Raw genomic sequence first — 27,100 nt, forward strand, 5'->3', positions numbered from 1 at the left:
GACCATTTTTGAAAGGCCTCGTGTATAGACTGAATGTTTGTGTTATCCCAAAATTCAGTGTTGAAAGCTAATCCCCATTGTGATAATGTTTGGAGGTGGGGCCTTTGGGGTATACTTAGGTCATGAGCAGGAAGCCCTCGTGAATGGGATTGATGCTGTCATAGGAAGGCCCTAGAGAGCTCCTAGCCCCCTTCTGCCATGTATTACAGTGGAAAGATGGCCATCTGTGAACAAGGAAGCCAGTCCTCACTAGACTCCAAATCTGTTGGCACCTGAGTCTTGGACTTTCCAGCCTCCAGAACTCTGAGAAATAAATGTTTGTTGTTTACAGGCCACAGGGTGTAAACATCCTGTGGTGTTTTGTTATAGCTGGATATAACTAAGACAGCCTATAAAAGCTGGATTAGATCATTATGTTTCTATCCAGTGATAACTTTTCCTTCTCTGAGTAAACTTCTCCAGTCTCCACCACATAATTAAGGTAATGATTAGTGTTACTCTGGGTCATGCAGACCTTGGTTTGAATTCTTGCTCCACCACATTCTTACTGCCTGGGGCAAGTTACTTTCCCTCTGCAACCTTTGTATGATAGTATTCAAATATGGACAATAATGCCTACTTCTGAAAGTTGCGACAAATAAAAATATCATAATTACATGTCACATGTGACATACTTAGCACAGTAGCTGAGGTAAAATATTCATCATTGTCATTACTATAGTTAATGCTACAGTTGCTGATATTGTTATTAAATGTGTATGAAATTCACTGATGGGATGAGTTCAACTTCCTAGGACATAGCTGAGAATATAAAAAAAAGAATCAAAAGGTTTTGTGGTAGTCAAAACAAATGCCTCAAAATTTATATACTAAATTGCACTCTATTTTTTGGAGAGAACTCTACTTCTCACTCATAATTAGTTTACTTCTATCTTAGACATGTTGTTAATCAACTTGGTTGTAAAGTTTCTAAGTTCATAGCAATCCAGTAAGGGAAATCTTGTATGGATATAAATAACTGTTAGTTATGGTACTAACAGTGTCAACCAAATAAATTAGAAAAAGGACAGGAAAATTATATATACTCAGCAATTGATAGTTATAATGACTGTTCTAAGTGTTTCTGGAAAAATTATGTTCAGATCATACCAGTGAAACTTTAAAGTATGTGATTCATTTTAGGAAAACAGTTAACCAAAATATTTTTCTTTAGTTTGCTTGATTGAATAGGTAGTTAATAGTTATCTGGAAAAAAATAACTGATTTGGAAGATTTTGGTTTTGTTCTTATAGGAATATAAATATTGGAAATTATAGTAATATATATTATTAAATTTTCTGGGTGCATGAGAAAATATATTCTGAGATATGTTAAATAATTCCCTCTAGGAATTTTATCCTAAGATCAATAAATTTCACATACAAGTACAGACCCAATGTAATACTATGCATATAATATTTTATAAACAAATGTAGAACTGAAATTTCTGAATAAGCAATTAGGCAAAAATAAATAACTGAGTAATTTTTTAAACGAATTATTATCATTGTGTAAATTATATGTTAGCATATGGTATACATTTTTTAAAAGATCATTTGTTTAAGCAAAAATAAAAACAAAACTCTTCTTATAATCACAAAAATTTCAAACTGGAAGGATTCAAAGTGTTTTAGTTCAGCCCTCCTTTTAAGATGAGTCCTTTGTATAAGCTCCCTATATAGCTGGCACGGACATGAAACAGTTTGGACACTGGATATGAGAGTCAAACTGCCTCAGTGCATATTCCACTGTACCACTTATAGTCTGTGTGACCTTGAGATAGCCACTTAACTTGTCTGTCTCATTTGCTTCATCTAAGTTAAGAGGGGTACATGAAAATAGCTACTCATAGAGATTATTATCTTGAAAATCATATGAGTTAACACATACAAAGCACTTACAACAGGGTCTAGAATATAAGTGCCAGTAAATTGTTGTATTTAGTGCTTTATACTATAATCTTTTAAATTAGGAGTTGCACTGAATGAAATAGAAACTCAAGAGTGTTTGTGATGTGGTTTGTGGGTGTTATATGCTAGGTGATGTGTGTGAACTGATCTGAGTAGAACCCTCACATCTCAATGCTTGGGATAGTTTTGATGTCACAAGTCATTTTCATGGTTACTAGCTCAAGGGAGAAGTAGAACTAGGGAGTCACCATTATCACTTGAGAGCAGAGCTGTGCTAACTGTTACTGAATGTCATGCCCTCCCAAGTGCATTTAGTCCCAAGGCACTGTGTCTCTTACCCCCATTCAACAGCATGATTCACAGCTACCTGGTGTGCCACATTGGAGTGAACTCCCATGGTAGCTACCTGGTGAGTTAGGCAGGAGTAGGGGAGGGCAGAAAAGACAGGATTGATGCTTAGAGGTATGGCTAGATCCATGATTAGCTAAACTGTTTGTCAAGTGGGCAGTGTATCTCAAATGAGCACCCTGGACTAGAGTGATGAGGACTTTGCCTATGGAGAGATTGGTTTCAAAATAGCGGGCAAGTTGGGTGTTGGCAGAAAGGATGTGAAGTCAGCACCAAGGATAGTTCCCTGGAGCCTTCTGCAGCCCTGGTCTTCTCAAAGCCCTGACAGCCTCCCAGACAAACCCTCCTTTGATTTAAAATGTCTGGGCCTAAAAATAGAATCTAATAAGGCAAGTTTAAACGCCTTTAAAGAAAGCTGCATCTTTTTTCCTCCGAAGAAGTTGTCATGTTTTTTTTCAGGATAGCAGCAGAATATCATTCAGGTTGAAAGGCAGTTGGTTTTCCGAAATCTTGAACTCTTTGTCATATTTATCTTTTCCTGTAATGCCTTCTCTTTTTCTCAAGGCAGGGGAAGTTTCTGGAAAGTGAGTTGGCAATGACTCCTGATTGTGTTCTTTAACAAAAATAGAACAGTTGTAGTTGACTGTGGTTTTAGATGACCATGAGGAGGAAATGTGCTGTCATTACTGGGCAGACCCCAATGACCATCATTCCTAGAGTTTAGGAATGAACTTGGGTCTATTGTGGCTCCAGTGGAAATATCCCTAGCAGACACTGCTAGGAAATCCTCTGTTACCTTAATCCTGAACTATAGTTATTCCGGAAGTTCTGCATTGACTCCTCTTGGTCTTACCTTTTTTAGGCCTACTCCTTGCTAACATTTAGTGAGGTGTTGATACCATAATTATAACAAAGTGTCAGGTTCGCCTTTAAAACCCCTTCTAGGCACAGCATCCAGCAGAGTTTACTGACAATGTATCATACCTCTCACAGACACTGAAACACTCAGAAATTTGAAGTAATACCTTGTTCACCACCTCTGCACATATTCTTTCTAACATATGGTCATGTTTCATGGATTGACATGATCTTTGTTTTCTGGTTCTGGAAACATACAAACTATAAGTCTTTGCTCTCTCAAAAATCATAATCAGCCTTGAAAGGAAAACAAGGGAAAATAAACACATATCAAATAGATGATATGCTGGCTAATTAAGAGCTTTATGCTATAGATAGCCAACATTCAGTTATTTTTGGAGATAGACACTGAGAAACATTTTACCCAATGTAGAAAAATGCTTTGGATATTTGCCTGTTTTTAAATCTTCTTGCTACATCATAGTTCAACCACAAAAGACAGTGGGAGGAATAAGTTGGAGAAAATTGGATGGTAATAAGGATGGTAAAGTGAAGGGAGAGAACTCATTTTCTTTGTCCCTTTCTCTAGGTGTGGTAATTGGACTAATTCACCTAGTATTATCATTCTTTGCAAAACACCTAAAAGCATAGTCAGAAATAGGCAAGTAGAAGACTTGGTTATCTTTTCAGACCCATCACCATCTTTTCTGTGGCATGTAGTCAAATACATTATCACTCCAGGAAGATGTGCACTGGATCTCTTTGTCCCATGCTATGTGCAGCTAGGCACACATACTAAACAGCTGTACCTGGCAATGGGGAATGAGTTACAAAATCCAAGGAAATGTATCATAAAATGTTTCCTCATAAATGAACAGAACTGCTTTTAGTGTACAGTTGATACATAAGAAGATTGAGAAAACAGGTTGTTTTTTTTTTATGAGCACAAGCAAGAAAGCCACTCATTTTTGATACTGTATTTCTAAATAGCCTATAATGGTAGAATGATTATATAGTAAATCATGTTAATTACTTTCTTCCACAGCTGTTGTTTTCAATATTGGGAAATTATAATTGTTTAAAATAAGTGTGTAACTTTCTTCCACATTTGCTGTACTAAACACAAGTAAATGAGTTTTTCAACATCTTTAAAAAATGTTTTGTTTATCCTTAGTAAAAGATAAGTTAACTCTAAATTTTCAGAATTAAATAAAATGCCGTAGTTTATATTTGCTTTTTAAGGTCTATTATTTTATTGCATAATGAGCACTATATATTTAGATAGCCCTATGAGGTATGAGTATAACTTCCCTTTGAATTACTTTATTTTGATACCGTATGCAGTTCCAGTGGTTATCATCCTTAGCTTATATTCTACTGAAACATATATAAAGGGAAAGTATGTTTTTATATGACTTATTTATTTCAAATTTGTGTTGTCAGTGAAGACATTCACTAATTTCTCTTCTGTGTAAGTTACTTCTGAGAGTCCTTTGAACTTGCTATGAAAGAGCTTGTACTATTTTTGCAAAATTAGTCCCAAATATGCATGGAAGAGCTATGAAGTACTTGCACTATATCTGCAAAATTAATTCCAAATATGCATTGAAGAGCTATGCAGTACAAGCAATTCTGTTTGGGTCATAGATCTTTACACTTTGTGATTAGATATCCTTCATGCTCTCATATAGTTTACAGTTATGTCAGTGAGAAGCAATTAATACATCTATGTATGTCTCAAATATAAAAGATACACATTGAATATATCAAAGAGAGCTAATCCTCAATATAAGATCTGCAATGGAATGAAGTTCTTTGCTGATTATAAAAGGATGGTTTGCAACCAAACCTTATAATTAAAGGAGAAACAAAGAAATGGGTATAAGATGAAGAAATGTAAATAAATTACAATAGAATATATATATATATATATATGAGAGAAAAATATCCATATGTCTAGGAAACTTTCACTGGCCAGAGTCAATATGGGGAAAACTTTAGTGTTTTCCTTGTTTGAATAAAGAGGATATTCTTTAACACTTGGCCCTAATGCTGGTAATCTATTGTCCTGTAAGAAATTACATCAAAACTGTACCTTAAAACCTCACACACATTCACAATTTCTGTGAGTCTGGAATCTGGGCATGGCTTAACTGCATCCTGTGTTGCAGGGTCTCCCACAAGCTGTACTGAAAGCATCTGTTGGAGTTGCCTTCACCTCCAGGGTCGACTGGGGACAGACTGTCTTCCAAGAGCACTTGGTATTGATAGGATTCACTTTCTTGCTGTAGCTTGCCTTTGGCGGCTCTCAGTTCCTTGCCACATGGGCCTTTCCACCATGGCATCAAAGCATGCAAGTAGAGAAGGCAATACAGAGACTTTGGCAGTAGGGTGGAAGTCACGAACTTCTGTAACATAATCCCAGAAGTGAAATCCCGTTGAGTTGGCTGTATGTTGTTGGTTAGAAGCAAGTCACTAAATCCAGCCTATCCTCAAGGAAAATAGACATCATCCTCATATAGATAACAGGAGTCAGGGATCACTGGGGATCATCTCAGAAGTATGTATACCATTGCCCTTTATTTTGCTCAAGAACTAAAATTTGCATAACAGCAAATAAAATCCATGGATAAGTATCATGTGCGTGTGTGTGTGTACATATACATACACACATATGTGTTTAGATGTATACACATATATGTGTGTATATATATATAGACACATTCATAAATAGAAATATATTAGACAAATTTTTCATCAAGGCTTTAGATATAAACATTCTAGCATATATTCAACCCCACGAAAAATCTGAAGTAGGAAAAAGAATACCTTTTTTTCTTTCTTCTTCCCCTTCTAGGGATCTCTTTGTTCATTTCTGAGCTTCCCTTGTCTGTAGGCCCACTATATCCGATTTCTTCCTCCTGTTCCTCAGATTCACTCCCTGCTAGGGAACCCAGATTTCTAGGCATCAGATATGTCCATGCTTCTTTCCAGGAAAGTCTCTGTATCCTTTGACCTATTTCTTCTTTAGGGGCATTGCTTTCTGAAATGTTAAAATGCAAAATGCATCAAAAATATTTGCTCCTGTCATGGCTAGCTGGTCTGTTTTCCCTCACAAGTAGCAGAAGGCTGGTCTGAACTGTTTATTTTATGAGGAACTTGTTAAGGGAGTGTGCTGGATGGAGATCTAGTGTGTGCTCTAAGGTAGATGAGGAGGTTATTTTGGCATATGCACCATTACGAAGAGTAGGCAGTCATTGACATTGCCCATCCAGGTACAGTCGGCATGTTTTTTTGACATCATGACTCTACCATTTCCACACTCGCGTCCTTGTTTATTTGCACTCTGTCCTTGGAATAGCCTTCCTCCCTGGTCTGTTTGCTGAATGCCTCTCCACCTTTTACAACCACACTCAGATTTTACTTTTTGCAGTGATGATGTCCCTGACCCTTTCAGGTAGAATTATTCATACAGCCTGGCTTGTGCATTATTGCACACAGCTCACTACATTGTATTTATTTGAAACACATTCTACCCTCTCAAGATTCTGGTTTTCAAAGGGCAAAATGCTTTTAATAGGATAAAATTAAATTAAAAAAACAAACTCACACTGTCCTAGGCCACAACTAGCTTTCCTTCTTAAAATTCTTCTGTGGGATCCTTCCCAAACCTATGTAGTCCCATCTGGCTTTTCTTCATCTTTATTCATTTGTGTAGTTATTTCTGAGTCCTGGTGACTCCTGAAAGTGTCTCTTGTACACATTTCTTTATTTTTCTCCTCCTGTTTCCTACTGTAATCTCCACCCAGCTCATCCCCTGTCTGGTCCTTATTCTCTAGCTGACCACCACAAGACTCAGCTTCCACAAACACCTCTTTGGTTAAGTAGTTTTCTTCTCTAAAACACTCATTGTTTCTCATCCAGCTGTAGGATCAAGGCCAAACTCTGTAGCTTATCATTAATGTTCTTTATGCCATGTTTCTTAGCAACCTTCCTACCTTTAGTTGAACAAAAATGGACTCACTCAAAGTCGTCTTTGATTGCTCCAGTGCCTTGGCCAGTGCTAAATATGTGCTAAATGACTAATAAATATTTGTTGAATTAACAAATAACCTGTTATAATTAGCCAGGATATGACATTTATTGAGCAACTATTTTATGACAGACAAATTTTAGTATGAGGAAATAGAAATGCAGAAACTCATCACTCACCTAAGGCCACATGACTGGTTAGGGACAGAGCCAGGACAAGAAAGCAGGTGGCCGACATCTAGCCCAGCTCCCTTAGCAGTGCGCAGGGTCTGACCCGGACAGGCATTTTCAACTTCGCTAAAAAAAGGTAAACCTGGAGTCGGAAGTGGAGGATTTGTTTTTGATAGTAATTATCACACATTTCAGAGATGATTACATTTTTATCCTTATTCCATTGTGATTTTATCTGCAATTATCTGTGTTTTCGAATAATAAGCTTCCTTCTTTTGCGTGTTGTGAGTTTGGGCAGGTTTCCCAACTATTTGAGTATGATTATGTACACCCAGTGTACCCTGGAGTTGAGTCTAGTGTTCCTGTCACACTGTGGGGTGCCTCTTGCTCAATCTTGTGTGGCTTCATCACTCTTTTCTAAGGATGCAAGGTCGAGGAATAATCAGAGTTAAGGGCTGCATTTTTGAAGGACTCTTTTCCAGAACTTAATTAAGAAGCTTTAATTAAGATGTTAAACAGTGTGAAAGGAGCGACAAAGTCACACACAGGTCAGGCCCTGGCATTCAGAGCAGGGGAAGTTTGCTTCAACTGCAGTGTCTTCTGCTTGTACTGGGCCTCTTGCTGCTATGATTCTCCCACACTTCTGGCCTGTGCCCTCCCCTTTTCTTCTCTGTCTCCTCTATCAAATTATCCTATTATATGGGAGGAAAAATAACTTTCCCTCTACCTTTCCATAATAAAGTTCTTGTATAAAAGATTGATAAGAGAAAAATGAATGGATGTTTATTAACATGTATACCTCATGTCTACATGGGAGATACTCGGGGAAAATGAGTAACACAAAGAGGTGGCTTCAGAATTCAGGATTGAATATAATCTTACTAGGGAAAGGGCAGGAGGGATGTAGGGATCTTAGGAGAGACTAAATGATTTTTAGGAAAGGTGAAGGGGCACTTAGAAGAATAGATGGGAGGTATGATAGTGTGATAAAGTTGGTCTGGGGATGGTGTGGGCTGCTAGTCTCCTCCCCTGCACTGAGAGTCAGTCTCCTGTGGCTGATGAGGCTCCCATGCAGGGAACTGATGACAATTGAGTTGCTTCTAGAAGATCTGTCTTTAGGCAGATAAGAGGAGTTCAGAGAAAACTTATTCCTGAATTTGACATTTTTCAAGTGCCTACAGCTCAGAATAATCAGTATACCAAAGAGTTATAACTTGAGGTGGTGCATCTTAGAGCACACACTAGATCTCCATCCAACACACTCCCTTAACAAGGTCCTCGTGAAATAAACAGTTCAGACCAGCCTTCTGCTACTTGTGAGGGAAAACAGACCAGCTAGCCATGACAGGAGCAAATATTTTTGATGCATTTTGCATTTTAACATTTCAGAAAGCAATGCCCCTAAAGAAGAAATAGGTCATAGGATGCAGAGACTTTCCTGGAAAGAAGCATGGACATCTGGTAAACTACTGACAGTGAGTTGAAATAATAAAAAAAAAAAAAAAAAAAATGGGAACTGCAACATATTGAGTGCCTTATGTATACCAGGCACTCTACTATGTGGTTTCCTTATAGGATTTCCACTCTGAATTGCAACTCAATAAGGTATCCCTATTTTATACTTGCTAAAAAGGAAGTCAAGCAAATTCCATGGTATCATACAGCATAGTAGAAAAGTAGAAGAAATAAGATCACACCTCAGGTTTATCTTCATTCCTTTGGCTAGGCCCATTTCCTTCATTAATATGTTTTCCTTCCAAGAGTCTTTGCATTTTAGTAGGCAACAATTTAAGCTTATAAGTGAACCTTTCATGGGTGACTTCTGAAAATCAATCAGGCTAGAGAGTTGGAAGCCTTTTAGATACCCTCCACTCCTCACACTTCGTAGGACTCCTCTGTGGTTTGGTATAATGCCAACCATGAGCTGATTTATTTTTAAGATAAAATTTCCCTTCAGTTGCTATAGCTGAAGATTTGTGTTCTTCTTGTCTCTGAATACCTACAAAAAAGCAAACAGGAAAAGAGCCTTAGGAGCCTGTCTTTCAAGGGCTTTTGCTAATTGGTCTAGACCCCAGAGCAAATGATAACATGCTAATGGGAACATGAGCAACAGGAGCACTTGTACAGTTCTAAGTGATTTATATCCTTTAAGCTCTTGTCATCTTCACACCTCCTATAAGATGTGGTATCTATTCTGTCCTAGAGGTGAGGACACTGAGATGCTCAGCTATTAAATCTAGCAGTAGGAGAAGTCTGGCTTTCAGGAACCAGAGGTAGTAGTACTAGCCATTTTGCACTTCTGCCTCTTCATCATGATCCTTATGCAAATAATGTGTTGTCTCTTGAGGAAGATAATGCCTTAATAGCCAACATGCAGATAGTCTGATGGATGAGGCTTGCCTCTAAAACAAAATGAAAACAGGGCAGTGTGCCCAAAAGACCCAGGCCTTTTCTATGTGGCTTCCTAAGTCAACCTGATTGGTAGCCACTGTCTGAGTAGGGGGATCCTGTGCTCCCCCAGGTGACATGGGGGGGAATGAAAGTTAGATGACCACATTCTGTCTGGGCTGGGATATCAGCAGGACACACACCCAGGACAATTGCAGGGAACACTGGAAGATAAGACGTGAGTGATAGAATGGTGTTGCGGACAACAAATGCTTGAGGAGTTGCTAGGCTGAAAAGATCAGCAAGATATGAGAGGTCAAGGAGAGCAACCTGCAGAGCTTGGACTTGAGTCACAGGACTCAGGAAGGTTTGAAAAGACTCTCCATCTTGCCCTTTCTTTAAGAGCTTTGATTTGCTGTTCTTTCGTTTTTTTTAGCCATCTTAGATGACCCCGAGAAATTAAGTGGTAGGTGACAAGTAGTACCCATTGCAAAGTATGATTTTGATTATAAAGTTATGTTCTGGGAGCTTTACTTCAGCCCATGAAGCTTTTTTTCAGTCTTACTGCTCCTATAATGTGGAGACGAGGGGAGGGGGTAAGGGAGAAACTTGCACAAAAAAGTCCTGGAGCATGAAGATTTGTCAGTGGAATGATTCTACAATCTAGTAAAATGAGGAAGATTTAAGCTGTTCGAAGAGATTTTTCTTTAGAATCTGCAGGCAAGAATGCTGTGCCTTTCTCTGTTCATTACTAATCGGGCACCTTCAGCAATGTTTCCCTTCCAAAAAAAGGAGAATTACTGGGATTTCAATAATGGTAATCATGGCATATTTCACATTTTGAAGTTTGAATAATTCACCTGAACTTAATTGCAAAATGAAATACTGTATTTGTGCATAGCCCTCTGGTTCTACATTATGAAAGGAAAGGTATATTACACTTCCAAACACTGACCCTGCTTTGGTTTTAGGAATTTCCATAATGAATCTGAATACCCAGGGGTTTCCCAAAGAATGTGAAATGCCAGAAGAATGCTCAAATGCCTTGAAGGTGGTGAGGATTAATTTAATGGGAAATGATTGCCTTCAGAAAACATGGGGAGGAAAAAATATATAAATAGGTTTTGACATCAGATATTAGCAGATGGTTTTATATAGGCACAACAGTATTGTCTTAGTGCTTTGTTAATAAAAATTCTGCAGACATTGTTCATATTATGTTTGTCAGGAAATGACCATATAAATAAAAATGGAAGATTGGTGTGGAAAGAATATAAATATTGAGCACATTTCACGCTTGCATATCAATCAGTTAACAATGGGGTAGTTTTCTTGCCCTTTGTCATTATTCAATGCAAATTTATGAAATGGAAAAGGCATTATAAATTTGTTATGTCATTCGATTACATATTAAAAGGTGTTTTCATTTGAGTTGCAATCCATAAATATTGCATTACTGTATCTCTTTCCCGTCAAAATACATTTTCCTGGTTAGGCGAGCAGATGCCTTCTCTGTGAAGCTGATCACCCTGGATGTGGCCATTAGTTCTGTTCTATTATCCAGAGTCAGCTATCCTTTTCCCGAACCGTCCAGGTGCATACTTCTAAGAAATATAATAAAATCCTTCCTTATACTGAATGTTGTTAGCAACATGTCCAGACTTGGAAAACGTCCTCTTGTTTTATTATGATTCATTTTGGATAGTAGTCAGACCACGTTTTCTTCTATAGCATTAAGACTATTTAATTAAGAATTCCAAAAGACCAGTTTTTTATATTATATTATATTATATTATATTATATTATATTATATTATATTTAGACAAAGAACATGCCAAACCTCTGGGGAAGGCTGCTAAATTATTTCTTAATACAGAAGGCCTGTGAAGATTTGTTTCCATCAGATTTTGGGTGAAATGTACCATCTGTTCAGCTAAAGAGCTTCTGTTACCAAAGCAGGTGGAAATAGGACCATCTTTGTTTTCATCAGCTTTTTGTATCCATATGGCTATATTTCCAACTTTCCCAAATCCATTCTAAATCATCAGATTTCATGTGATAGTGACTCTCTTACATCCCACCTACTAAGGTCTCTTGTGTATAGGCCTGGGCCTTGAGGTAATTGACATTAGTCTGGCCACTGAACAGGTGTTCTGGGTTTATCTGGTTTTATTGGTTGGCATGGGACCACTGCTTTCACTTTTGTGTGAATTTTTGTAAATTCAAGAGCAAATTTTATTTTCTTCCTTTTCTTTTCTTTCTCCCAACTTTCTTCCCCATTTCCTTTGTTTGTTCCCTATCTCTGAACCAAACCAAACACAGGGACCGAAATATTCCAGGCTCTTTTCACCCTTTGTACACACTGTTCCCTCTTTCTGGGCATGTTTTTTCAAGTTTTTCCATTGGCTAATCCTCCTTTACCTCTGTAGGCTTCCCCCAAACAGTGTCAGTTCTTTAAAATTTCTCTGTAAAGTACCTTACTCGCCCACTGCTGGGTAGCTCACCTCTCTGCACTCTGCTTTCTCATGGTATACAACCTGGGCCGTTGTTTGTGTTGACACACTTGTTCATGCGCCCATGAAATAGTAGTAAGTTCCTTTTGAGTAGAGACTGGGTCTTTTATCTTAGTGTTCTTTGCACTCAGCAGTGTTAACACCCAATAATTATTGGATTGATGGATGGATGGGTGGATTGTGTTTAGATGGAAATAAAAGTAACTGTCCCTTGCTCTGAGAAATGAAGTATATTAGACATGCTCACTGTCCTATTGGAGCTTTACAATTTAATTGGGAAACTTAAATATATATACAGACTTATGAGAGGAGGCAATATATGCTAAGTCCAACATAAAGGGGAAAAAGATAAAGGACTATAGAGAAATACAACAAACAGATCAAAGCCTGAGTGGACAAGGAATGGTTTGAGGAGGAGGTGACATTTGAGTTCTTCCTTAAGTTTTATTTCTCTATACTCTTCTTCCTGCTACTACCAGAAGGAGCCAAGGAAACAAAAAGACTCCAGGAGAAAAAGTTATTTTTTTAATAATGGTCAAAAGTAGCAACTCTAGAGTAAGTCTTCCTTATTTCAAATTCTTTCACTGCTTAGTAGTTATGTGACTTTGACCATGTTCCTCAGGCACTTCAAGCAATAGGTTTTTCTTTCATCAAAAGGTGATTAAAGCTGAGTTACCATAAGAAAACAAAGGGAGAGAGAAAGAGATAATTTATGTAACAATCTTACCATGATGGATGGTATACAGTAAGTGCACAATAAGTATTTTTATTATTGTTGTCATTATCAAAGGCCTTTCCCATGAGGTGTATCTGTTTTTAAGTGCACTCATTTATCATGCCTTATTACATAAAGCAAACCCTGTTGTGAAAAGTAACTATGCAACAAAAATCCTTTCAATATATTTATTAGACTGAACTGTATAAAACTCATTTTATAGATCAAAAATGGTTAAATATCAGCAGTTTCATGTGGTTCAACTTATTATACCTATGTGTATGTGTGTGTGTATATATATATATACACACATACATTTACACATTTCAAATCTTGCCTATAAAATCAGAAAGTCTTGAAATGGAAAAATTATACATGAGAAAAGTTTGTGATCTCATGATCCACTAATTTCAAGCAATAGTCACAATGAAACTGTAGTTTGGTTAAGAGATTTGAGAAGTTCACTGGAGTAACAACATTAAATATTGAATAGGTAAGGTTTCAATTGCAGTAAGACCTTCATATCCAGACCTTAATATCTAGTCTAGGTCGCAGACGTGGTCAATAACTCATTCCCATGTTTTCTTGGTTTTCACAATTTGCCAAACCAGAGATTTAAGCCTAATGTAGAGAATACAGTTCAGATAAAAGTTATGTGGCACTGTAATGTGCCACAGAGACAGCACACCTGTTGAGATGCAAAAATTGGAAGAGTCTGATGAGCTATATAGGTTAGGTTCAGAATGTTGTAGGAATCCATTTGTATATGTGGATTTCCAGTGACATTTGAGCTGATTCTTAAAGGATTTGAAGAGCTGTGTTGGGGATAGTGGGGAGTTACATTATAGAAGGGAATATAATAAGAAGTAGGTCTGGAAGCTAGAAAGCAAGGGATATATTGCAAGAATGAATTCCACATGGCCAGGAATGACTGCACATATGGTATGTGAGGAGGAAAAGGAGGGAAATAAGGCCATTGGAAGAAGGAGGTATTTCAAATGTCTTGCTTCATGGTTCACTCATTATCCTGTAGGCAGGAAAGATGAGCGCATGCAAGATTTTCAACTAAATTATTGAAACAGTAAGAATGATTGTTTGAAGAAGCTTCACCATCCCCACATGGCAGGTGGGGATGGTGAAATGCCTAACTAGATAGGAGAACTAGTTAGAAGACTTTCAGAGAAGTTTAAGAACAGGAAATGAAGCCTAGTCTAGGCAGGGACATTGGTCAAGGAAAGAGGAGGACATCGAAAAGGAGGAATTGGCAGCACTTGGAAGGTGGTGGGAGGGAGGCACAGTTGAAAAGAGGCTGCAGACCTTTCATCCCAAGTGACTAGGGATGATGATACAAGTATCAGTCAGGAAAAGAGACCTGCCAATCTACTTGCAGTGCAGAGGGACTTAATTCACAGAAGTACTTGCCTGCAAGACAAACAGAAGCTTCAAGGAGCAAAAGTCAGGGTGCCTCTACTAGCTGTCAAGGTCAGGCTGGGCTTATGGTCCAGTTAGGAGGTTGCTGAGGCTGCGAAAGGTGGAGAGACAGTGTGAACTGCAGCAGCTGTGCAGCCCAGAGACAGGTGACAGACAGGGAGTGCAGAGTCCAGCCAACTGTGGCAGACCCAGGTGGTCTGTGCCACCGTTGGCACGGGAGGAAAAACGTATGCTGCCTTTCATCTTCCAAAATATTGTGAGTGCACCTCATTCACAAAGCCAGAAAGCTGGCAACAGAGTCTGGGAAGATGCAGTTCCCAGGCTTCCTGCCGTTAAGCCAGCAGGGAAAGCATGAGAGAGGCTGGCAAGGCTGCCCAGGGCCCAAGAGAGAAGACAGGACAGGGCAGGGAGTCTAGGGAAGATGCGGTGGCCGGCAAATGTGCATTATGTTCTGGCGGGGCATTGAGTTGAGAATGTCTGGTAGGCTCTTGGAGATTTAGATTTGAAAGTCTGAAGCAAAGGAGCTATAGATGAGATTGGAGAGAAAGATGGACGCAGAGAGAGAGGTAGGCGAGAGAGGGAGAGCAGAAGACTGAGATCCTGGCCATGAGGTGTGGCCATCTTTGGTGATGGAAGAGGGAAATGCCAGTAGGAAGCAGAGAAGTGTTCACAGAGGAAGGAAGGGCACCTGAACAATGTAGTCAGGAAGGTAACGGAAACGAACCTTTGAGAAGGAAGAGGTGGCCAAGGCAGGCAAATTGCTCAACCAGAAGACTCTGAAAAGAGTATTAAATGTGATGATTTTAGGTCCACTGAGGTTGAGAAACCACCCTGAGCATGGTGGCAGGACAGAAGTCAGATTAAAGGCAGTTGTTGAGGTGGTTTGGGTGAGGAAAAATGTGAAAGCAGAATAGATAAACTACAGGTGGTAAAGGGTAGAGAGAAAAGACGATGGATAAATTGCAAAAGGAGAGCGAGGACAAGTTTCCATTTGGAGAAAGTTTATGTTAATTTGTTGACATTTGATGAAAATAGGAGCTCTTGGGACAAGAGACATGACAGCCGCCAAAAGGGCAGATTGGGAGCAAAGGTCCAGGAGACATGGAGAAGGATGGAATCCAGGGTTCTGGGAGTAGCCAAGGCAGAAAGGGCTCAGAAGCCTCCACGTCTGTAAATTTTCTAATTGGCATTGCCATTGAGATGATCATGAGCATACTGAATTCCCCCAGAGTGGACGGTGTTTCAAAGCAAGGACAACAGCAGTGTTTTTCAGAGAGTGAGAATCATCCAATCTATGTAGAAAATCTGGAAATAAGTACCACTAAAAACACAACCAGTCAGTGTGGGTACAAATTTCCTCCTGTATTGAGGTGCTTCCTGCCCCAAATAGCTACACTTATTAACTGTTGGTGATAATGACAACTTTCTGTTGCAGGCTGTGGTTGTGGGCCACACTCATACATAAAAAGAGCATTGACATTTGATTTATGTAACTTTACTAATCAATTTCTTGGCTGTAGAAAAACTGCAATATCATTTTAGAGCCCCTATTATAGCCTAACAAGAGAGAGATAATTAAGTCCTAGGGGACTCATGTTCTAGCGGGTATAGCAGAGGGGGTTCTTTCCCTCCCCTTCCCAATCTGGGAGAAGTCTCTGCACTTCACAATTAAGCGTGCTCCTCTTCTTTGTCTGGGGGAGGCAAGGATGATTGGAAGAAAGTTGAATGTGCTGCTTATTACTTGGTTTTTGACATTTGCCTAGTGCCAATATGATAGTAAAACCACATGGATGGACAGAAAGCCAAGGTCCTTGCGGTTTCTTGTGTTTGTGTGGAGGGAGCAGGAAAAGGACTTTGACCATAGATCTGAACATTTCAAGGCAGCACAGCTTTAAGATAAAAGACAGTTAACGTTGTATATAATCTATACATGGTGCCGTGGTATTTTCTAGTAGTTAAATCAGCATAGTACACAGATGACCCTTGAACAGCAGGGGTTTGAACTGCACGGGTCCACTTATACATGGATATATATATATTTTGATACAGTACAGTACTGTAGATGTATTTTCTCTTCCTTATGATTTTCTTTTTTTTCCTTATGATTTTCTTAATAACATTCTTTTCTCTAGCTTACTTTATTGTAAGAATATAGTATATAATACATATACAAAATGTGTTAATTGACTGTTTTTGTGATTGCTAAGGCTTTCAATCAACAGTAGACTATTAGTAGTTAAGTTACGCAGAATCAAAAAGTTACACGTGGATTCTCAAGTGTGGCAGGGGGGGCGTCGGTGCTCCTAGACCATGCTTTGTTCAAGAGTGAACTGTATTATCGCTCATCAATTACATTTCAAAAATCTTATCACCTGGCAGATTTTGAGTGTTTATCTTTGCTTAGTTTCTGTTATTTTATTTTTTTTTCTTTTACACTAAATCTGAAAAGTGTGCTCTTTCTGTGTGCTTTTACTTACCAAAGAAAATTTATTTTTTGAAGTTAGTTTCAATATATAGGTTCTCTGCCCTCTCCCCCCAAGTAACCTAGCTTTCATTTTGTAGCATTGACAATTCAAGGATAAATGGACGCTATTTTGGCCTAAAGTCACTGTATTTTTCAACATCTATTTCACTGGGCAGGAATGTGCAATAAAAGTGCTGTATAAAAACTTGTATTCTATGATAAGAAATACTTGAAGACAATCGGCTTTTATTTAATGTCAACCTTGTGGCTGGGGAATTTTGCAGTTATTGGTATTAGTTTTATCAGAGCAGTTTTTTTTTCTTAGCAAGATATTCTGATATGGCCATTCTTTGTTTCCTCATAGATACCTCAGGCCAAGAAGGACATACTCTAAATACTGGGGGAAACCTAAATATCCCAAATTGTTGGGAGAAAAGACACATGTATAGGGAACGTAATGAGACAGGGGAAGTATTACCTAAAGGCTCTGGTTGACATTGTTTGAAATGTAGTTAATAAACTTCTATGAATTAATGAAGGTAACTTTAAATGTATGTCATTCAGTTGGAAGAGCCTTAACTGATTTTGGCTAACAATGATTTAAAATGCTTTGCATTTGATTAAAATGCCAACACCTATACAAGACTAAAATGGAGCACTCTTACTTTCAGTAGACCTATAGACTAGTATGCATACACTTAAAGTATATTTCTCATTAAGAAAACCCACAACAAGAAATGTAAAATGACAAACCAAATCAATAGTTGTGTTTGAAAATCCCTTCTCTATGAAGCCAAATCCTCTTCATTTCCCAAAGTTCAGCCTGGATCAACACCTCCAGAGAGCCTTTCTTAGCGTTTATGTCTCTTTACCTCCATGGCATTTTCTTCTGGCACTGACTACACTGTAGCGTAAGTGGTGGTCTGTCTGTGTACCACACCTGGCAGTTTATTTTTACTTGAATTGCTAGTTAGAGCACAAAGCACATCATAAGCATGATTATCAAATAAGGGAATGGATAAATGAATGAGGCAATAAATGAGTGAATGAATAAATGAACAAATAATTATTCATATCACAGAAGGTGTTATTTTTAAGTTTTCTGCCATTGGAATTAAAATTAGTTTCATCTAAATATGATTTTCCCTCTATTTTTCAACACTGTATATTCCCCAAATGAGTAATTCCACAACTTAGGAAGTTCCACCCACTAAATTAATACTCCACTGCATGATTTGGGTAACAGAAAAAGACAAGAGGGGTGCCTGGGTGGCTCAGTCAGTTGAGCGTCTGACTCTTGTTTTCAGCTCAGGTCATGACCTCAGGGTTGTGTGATCAAGCCTTTTGTTGGGCTCCATGCTTGTCACGGAGTCTGCTTGAGATTCTCTCTCTCTCCCTCTCCCCCCCACTCACATACGTGCTCGCTTACTCTCTCTCTAAAATAAATCTTAAAAAAATAAAAATAAAAAAGATAAAGATATGAGATATACGCTGGAGCCCCTAACAAGCTAACAAAATAGTTGTAAAACTAAGAAACCTGGACATGAAATGGTTTTTGTGATATTTAACAGTGCCAGCTAGTATATAGGTAAGTGTTTTGGGAGGACATGAGAATAAGACATAGATTCTCATAGGTTAATGTGCAAGAATATGCTTGTAAAAGATACAGATTCCTGGCCTCCACTCCCAGAGATTCTGATTTACTGGGTCTCAGGTGGACCTGGGAATTTGAACTTCTAATGAGAACCCTTGGTGATTTCCTGCAGAACATCCCAGGGAAAATACTTTTCAGTGGACTAGGGAGAGACTTCTATGGGCCAGAGTTATCAGGAAAGCAGGAGGTGGGACTTAGGCTGGAGCCTGAAGGATGCTTGGATAGGCAAGGAGGGGAAGTAGTGAATCTCCTTTTTCTTATGGTAATTGGCAGAAACATCTCTATCCAAATACCAGATGATTATGATGATTGACAACGCATTTTTGTGACATCCCAGTGTCATGTTACTCTGGGAAGTAATATGGAAGGCATATTACTCTGATGCTTCCTTTTTTGTTTATTTTTAATCTAGCATAGAAGCAGATTTTAAATTGACTTCTTTCCCCCGGTTTTCAGTTTTACCTACTAAGTCTTGACAAATTTCTACAGTTCAGAGTTTCTATGAATCAAACATGCCTGTTATTGCCATACCTTATGTTGTGATGATATTTTAAACAAGGACTATTGGGTGAAGAGTAGTGAAACATTAGATGTCTCCCTCCACTAACGCCACTAAGAAATCATCTCTTCCATTTTCTTGCCAATAAAACTTAGAAGGTTACAAAAGTTTTGTGGACATGCAGGCTGTTTTTCCATGTTGATAGATATTTACTATAAAATAAGCTGCATCAAAAACATGACTAACCACTGTGATGCTGAAGCTTGATAGTGTGTTCTTCAAAGCAAAGCACACTTTGAAGGCGTTTGTTTGAAGATTCCTTGATCAGAGGGAACACATTTGTGGGTCATTCAGAATGCTCAGAGAGACTAATTGCATAGGCTGACAATCAATTTGGCATGAATGAAAGAAGAGTGACAATCAATATCTAGCTGGGAAGTGAGAGGAATTTTAGTAGTGACAGCTCAGTTGCCCAGCAGAGGGAGATAAGTAGCACCCAATAAGAAGAGACCAACAAGATGCTTCTTGTCTTTCTTGAGTTTGGGCACTGAGTCCCCTAGAGACAGCTTTGTATTGTATCATGATCAACGCAGTAGCTTATTCTCCATACCAGTATTATCTGAAACATTGGAGAGAGGTGCTTTATCTCCCTACACTTTCTGAAAAAAGACAAGGTGGGTGCCTCTGTCAAGTCTTAACTTGCTTGGCCAATACTCCCAAGGAGCCTGTTCCCTGCCCTTCTCATGTCACTGCCAAAAGATCTCTGATTCAAAGGGTCTTGATTTCTGAAAGAACTATCTTTAAAACCACAATAAAAACAAGCACCAATGTATATAACATTTTACATTTTGTCTTAACATCTCTCTATGGTAAGGAGAGCTGGCATGAAATACCCATTTTGCAGACAAGGACACTGAGGCTCAGAAAATGTGATTTTTCCTAAGTTACATGGCTGGTAAGATTATCTGCTCCCAGACCTAACTCTGCCACTTTAGGGAATGCTAGGGACTGAGATATACTGACTGTATTATGCCACAAGACTTGAGGTTGGGAGAGGACTTGATAACACTACTTCTCTGGATGTGCTATGGTTTTGTAATATCTGCTTGCATAAGAGAAACCATTCTGAAATCTTGTGGATCAGACATCACAAGAAGTATGTGATTTAAAGAGCAAGCCCAATGAAGAATGCCCTATTGGCCTTCATGAGGCTACAGAAGCCAGTTTTGTGGATTCATAATGTACTTCTTTGCCACGATTGAACCTTTTTGTCCAGAAAATTTAACCCTACAGTTTGGTCCCAAATATAGCCAACTGTCTTTTCCTGACCTTCTCTGACACACTCACAAAAAAAAGGGGGGGGGGGAGATTGCTGCCAGTTACTTACTGTTCTGCCCTTGTACATTATTCATATCTGATGTGAATGTTGGTTCAACCTCTCTGAGCTTTAATGACTTAACACTTGTCAAGGTCCAAAAAAAGAAAAAGGCTTTAAGGTATGAGAAATGAGATCATGATCAACACAGTAGCTTATTCTCCAAACCAGTATTGTCTGAAACATTGGAGAGAAGTGCTTTATCTCTCAAATTCAAGATGAGTTTATCAATGAGAACCAAGTCTAATCATTTCATTCAATTATTAATTTTCTTTGGGTCAAATCCCAAACAGATCTTGAAGCATGAGAGAATGGAGTATCATCTGTTTGGTGTATTTTGGGGGGTTATAAGTATCTGATGAGGAGATAGTTAAAACTGTAGAGAAAGATGTAACGTGTCTGAAACATGATGAACCTCATTTTGAATATCTAACATCATTATATTGCTGTATTTAAACTTTCAAGAGCCCAGTATCTAATCTTGGGCTCTTGAAAGAGCCCAATCAATCTTGATTGTCTGGTCCACATTTTATTATTCTTTGACTAAGGTAAAATTATAAAATTCTCATTTTAAGAAATGGGAAAATGCTGCTCCAAGTTGTTATATTGGTGTTATAAAACAGAATAGCCTCTGATTAAAATCCAGTGAGTATTCTCACATTATATTCAAATATTTTTTATTATTCATATCAACAGTGACCAAAAAGAATAAATATTGAGGGCCAATGATAAATTGAACTATCTGCTATCTTAAGAGTTTCCCAACATTTGAATACTGAACTATAAAAATCTATCCCCCAAATAATACATATATATTAAAAGTACTTATCCTGGCAATTCAAAGCCTTTTCTGAGCCATATCAGACTCAAAGAACATTCGTGCTTTGGGGACTACTCAAGAAAATTTTAAAAAAGAACTAAATCTGGGTTTATTTGTGAAAATTCATTATTTCAAAGAATTCTATTAGGACACATTACAAGGATAGATTTAGAAGTTAAGTAGGTGAGCTCATGAGGCTGGACATGGGTGGTTATATGAATTGTTAACTATTTTGTAATAATAAGACATGATCATAATAATTAACAATTATTGCATTAATTAAAACCTCTACTCCATTAAGGGAAGTGACCTGTTTTGTAGAGCTCTTAGGGATTCTTGGGATATAGTGCAAACCCTGCCTTCAAAGTGTTAACCAGGACAGTGGAGGGTACTGAGCTACATTTCTTTCTGGCACTCACTCGCACATATAGGATTCTCCCTCTTTCTCTTTTTCTTTCTGGATGAGTGTGAACTCTGTAGTCACATAAATCCATAAATCCAACTCCATGTTCTAACACTGTTGAGCAAAAACACTTGAGATTTGCTTGTTGACGTTCAGGCGATTCCCTTCAACTCCACGTGGAGAATGGGACTTCCCTGAATGCATATCTCTGCTTCCTTGCCTTCTCCATGTCTGCCTCTCCCCATTCAGTGAGCTCCCCGTCCAGGATCAGCACCAGCCTGCCTACGGGAAAATTTATGGCTCTTTCTGCTCACATACACATGGCTCTGAAGTGAATATGATGCAGTAATTCAAATTGGACTAGCGCCTATCTATTTATGAATGGTGTTGCAGCCTCATGAGTGAATTAGAGCACTATAGTTTCTGGGCAACAGTATTATTCTTGGAAAATTTGTGCTGAATTAAAAATATATATCATCTAGGAAAGAAATAAGAGATTCTGGCCCTCCGACATTTATCCAGGAGTGAGCTTTCGTTTCAGGGCGGTTTTCAGTTATCTTTGCTGTAGATTTACTGTTCCTAACCATTGCAGTGGGGATAAGCAGAGATCAGGTTAAGAACATCAAAGTCACAGCCGACCTAGGGATTGTCCCTGCTTACATGCTTAGATGTGCTAGCTTCTATGTGAGGAAACTCTCATTTTCTGAGGAAACGAGTTGGTTCAGTTGGGCGGAACCCTATACTAAACCAGCAAAGTTTCCACATGAACAGTTTCTTGTTAGAATTGAAAATTAGTAGGCTTTTCTCTCCACTCCAAAGCTTGAAGAAAGCTTTGCACAGCGGTTAGAATGGGGAGGTAGGATGGGTTGTTGAGCAAAGCAGTGGGAGTAGAATGGGAGAAAGAAAATAAAAACAAATGATATGGGAAGTCATGCAAAATATGTTTTTCATTAAGATAATTCTATCCTTTCTGCCCCAGCAGCAGAGCAGTGGACTGCCTGTGCAGAGGCTAGTCAGCCAGGAGTCCGATGGTGTTGAACGGTATCCACGCTAGGGCCTGAATCTAGAACCCTGATCTCATTAGGGCACTGTTCCAGCCCTCTAAGCTAATTAGCTGCAGATGAAGCATATTAACTGGGGACTGCATATTCAGGGTGACAAAAAGAGCAAGGAGTTATTACTGGGAGATGGTTGGTTTGTTTTGCTAATGACCAGAAGCCCGGTATTTAGCCCCAAGTGTCACAGCTTAAGACTTATCCTCCAGTCTTGCTGGCACCTCTCCTTTGTCACTACTTCTCTCTGGCCACTTAGACTTACATATAGGTCTGTGGGGAAATGAAAAGGAGCCAGGGAATGGATGAGGGAAGAAACTATTAGATTCATTCATTCACTCAAAAAGAATTTATGGACCACCTACCCAGTAACGGTAGCTCTGCTCCGTTGCTAGAGATAAACAAGGCAGAGCCACGGACCTCAAGAAACTCGGAGATCATTAATAGGACAGAAATGAATGGGTTATGGTCTTGCAACCTCTATAGAAAAGTCAATGAGGGAATATTGAGTAATTTCATTATTAATGTATTATGTGATTAATCAGCAAGCACTCATTAGAATACGTCTTGAAATGGGACTCAGTTAAGCTTTCAGTTGAAAGAGCCCCATCAATTGTCAGTTTGAGTTGGGGAGAGTGGCTTCTTATTTTGCATTTACTTTGTTCTATTTCTGTCAAAAATGAAGTTATGCTAAGCTGAGTGTCTGATCATAGGAGTCACAAAAGAACACTTCAATCTAGCATTCTGATCAGTTTCTTAGCATGTCATTAGGCAAAAACTCTTATATTTATACCTGCGCTGTCTGAAATACACTGTTGACATATGAATTTAGTTTTTCTCTGACTTGTATAGGACTTAGCTTTTTAAAAATAGTTCACTTAATATACTTTAGAACTTACTACATCTCTCCAAGTAAAATTTTGGCCTCTGTATTTTTAGTTGACAGCCACTTGACCAGTATTTAGGGGAAGAAAGAACTTAGTTTCAGGTCAGAACAAAAATAAGTAAATAAATAAAAAAGAACTGGAAGACATTGATTAAGGGTGGTGGTAAACCAATTAGCAGTTTAAAAAAAATGAAAGAGAGAAAAACAAAAAAAGATAATCTCTGCCTAGACCTGGCCTAGAAAAAGGAATCAGCTTATTTCTAGCCATGTTTGGAAAACAGATTGTAGAACTGTTCTATGTGAACACTGGTAATGCAAACCCTCACACATCAGCTATCAAAATAATAAAATGAAGTAAAATGGCATTGGACATCAAACAACAATGGATAATGCTTCACAGTCTTTGATTTTCAGGAAAATAAATAGAGATGTTTGCTAAATGAGAATTTAAAAAAGGAGATGTCATCAGGGAACAAATAATAGTATCTTCTCATCAGGTTCAAAATATTTTCTCTGTGACCAGATTCATAAAAGTTATGAAAAGATGACACAACTTAATTTTTTACCAAAGGTTAGGATGGGTCACTGCAACTCTGTTCCAAGCTGTAGTTTAGAAATGTAATTGGTTTTAATTAATCATGAAGTAATGCCAGAAAAAAGTGTTCACAGTATTACTGTGGGTCTTGGCTGCTTGAAAATCTAACAGGTTCCAGCCCACCTCATTTTTTCCTTTTTTTTTTTTTTTTAATATAAAGCCAAGAAGAATGGGGGAAGGTGAAGAGATGTTTTTCTTTTTGATCTAGCAACTTCTGCATAGAACTTTTAATTATACAGAAGAGAGAATTCAGCAAGATATGCACTGACAGAATTATATTTTAACTTATGAAGAAAAAAAGACAAGATTGTATTTTAACTGAGTCTAACATTTGGGACACATTTAAGCCAAATGTTTATCAGTGAATGAAAAGTGGATTAAAATAAGAAAGACCTGCAGCTTCTGTGCTAAGGTAGGAAAAAGGTAGATGAATATTTAGAAAACCAGAGACCAGTCCCTGATCTGTCCTGCACAAGCTGCCTGATCTTGGGCAAATTTTCACCGTTAGCATTACTTTTTTTGTTGATGATGGATTTGACAAACAGCATGGAAAATCGGCTACCATTGAAGAGATTGTCTTTGTTTTTTCACACAGTGAAACCGAATAGTAGAAATTGGCTCTGATCACTTAATATTTCAGAATCTGTGCCTTCTTCACACCTATTTTTTATATAAATTTAGTTTGTCTTTTCTACCAGACCTTAAGCTCTCCCCAGGTCAGAAATGGTGTTTTTGCCTTTTTGGGCTCAGCATCCCATAGCTGTTCACCAAGGTAACTCTTCATTAGGAGTTAAGACTCTTTTTCATTTAAAATCATTTCCTGGGGCACCTGGGTGGCACAGATGGTTAAGCGTCTGACTCTTGGTTTCACCTGGGGTTGTGATCTCAGGGTCATTAGATCAAGCCCTGCATTAGACTCTTTGCTCAGTGCAGAATCAGCCTCAGATTTTCTCCCTCTCCCTCTGCCCCTCCTACTTGTGCTCTCTCTCTCTCTACAATAAATAAAGAAACCTTTGAAAAATAAATAAATAAAATAATTTCCTGGATGTAAAAAAGGCCTAGTGGAAAGAGGAAGCTCTCTTATAGTCAGGAAAAATGGTTTAGTCCTAACCTACCCAACTAACCATGATCCTGTGAGAAAGCCTTTAACCTTTCTGTGTTTCTGCTTTCTTATCTACTACATAGATGTAATGATCTTTTACAAGTACATTATAATGATTAATAGATGAGAGTTCTTTGACAAGTTGAAAGTACTGTTTAATTTTTTTGTTATCATTAATAACACAACACTTGTGAAAATACAGGGAACAGATTTTGCTCTCCTGGCTAGATGCACAAAAGAGGTAGCTCATATAAATGTAGTCACAAAGCATTCTTTGAGCACTCGTAATGGTGTCCCCTGTCTTCTGAAATCCTGAGTGGGTCTTGGTGACATCCCCTGTGGAGGCAGAATTTCCCCAGTTATAGTCCAGATTTGGACTGGCCCAGATCATCTGCAGTTTCCTCACCCTGCTGCTAAGTAGTTTTATCATATTAGAAAGGTTGGCATTTTGAACTAAACTCCTTTGGTTACTGTAATGGTCTTGCCACTTCATGGAATTCATTGGCCTCCTAGAGCCCTTAATTTGCTGTGCCAGAAGCTCTTAGTAAAAGAAAGAAGCTGATCAGCCTGCTTTCCCTCAAGTCTTTTAAACTAGTAAAATACATGCTTCAGAATGGGACTAGAAGAAACAGCCAACTCGGGTTCTGGGCAAAAGAGCACTCACTGTGTTCAGTGCATTTAATTCGGGTGTCCTGCTCTAAGTGTCTGGTTCATGTATCCTCATGGATTGGCCCTAAGGACAAGGTCATTCAAACACAGAATATATACATGGTCAATTCCTGGCACAGAGTAACTACTTAATACTTTTTAAAATGAATTAACAAAGGTTTCATAGAATGGCATCCTACTGAGTACCTACTTTATCTATAACTGAGGGAGACACCTAAGAAATCTATGACATGGTTCTTTACCAAATATTGCAATTTACTTCAGAAGACAACATACATATATGAGATATTTGAGCATTAAAGTGGGGAATTTTTAAGTGATAGAATGAATGATATAAAGCATACGACTATAAAAATTCAAAGAGGGGCGCCTGGGTCGCTCAGTCGTTGGGCATCTGCCTTCGGCTCGGGTCGTGGTCCCGGGGTCCTGGAATTGGGCCCCGCATCGGGCTCCCTGCTCTGTGGGAAGACTGCTTCTCCCTCTCCTGCTCCCCCTGCGTGTGTTCCTTCTCTAGCTGTGTCTCTCTCTGTCAAATAAATAAAATCTTAAAAAAAAAAAATTCAAAGAAATGGGGTGGGCAATAAAGATGTCTCTTAGGTACTGAAACTTGAAGTAGATTTTGAAAGATGGTTGGAAATGAGAAGATGCAAGGGTTTGGCATTTCAAAGTAGTAACAACATGAGACAATGTCTGGAAATGGAAATGGGTGTGTTTGCTTTACTCTTTATTTTGGGTAATGGGGGATGGGCACAGGAAGTAGGTATGTAAGAAAAGATAGGATTATAATATACAATATACATTACAATATAACCCACAGAAATACGAATTAATATGTACTAGGATGTATGTGTAAAGATGTTTATTATTTAAAAGAGTAAAAATCTTGAAGTAATTTAAGTTCCATCAGTAGAGGAAGGGTTAAATAATTTATGGTACATTCACATCATGAAATACCAGGAAGTAGCTGAAAAGAATAAAGTAGATCTTTGTGTGCTGACATGGAAAGACCACCATGGAAAGACATAATAGTGTGTTATCAGCGAAAATGCATTCATGTAATATTTGTCAACTTTGAAAATTAATTTAAAAAAATCAAAGTGGTATTTCAGGAAGATTAATGTGGTGACATTGTGTCAAATTAAAAGGGAGTGATTGAAAGTGAAGAGGGATATTGGG

The 27,100-nt window shown here is 38.3% G+C and overlaps 1 protein-coding gene across 1 annotated transcript in view; it reads left to right on the forward strand.

Annotated features, from left to right (window-relative positions):
- The window catches only part of NCKAP5 (NCK associated protein 5), a 520,582-nt gene that overhangs the window by 186,231 nt on the left and 307,251 nt on the right, over positions 1–27,100 (forward strand). The gene's annotated exons all lie outside the window — the stretch shown is intronic.

The sequence above is a fragment of the Eumetopias jubatus genome, unplaced genomic scaffold, assembly GCF_037043125.1.
Source record: "Eumetopias jubatus isolate StellerSeaLion01/CBP00866 unplaced genomic scaffold, mEumJub1_p1.0 scaffold_3, whole genome shotgun sequence".
NCBI classification, from domain to species: Eukaryota; Metazoa; Chordata; class Mammalia; order Carnivora; family Otariidae; genus Eumetopias; species Eumetopias jubatus.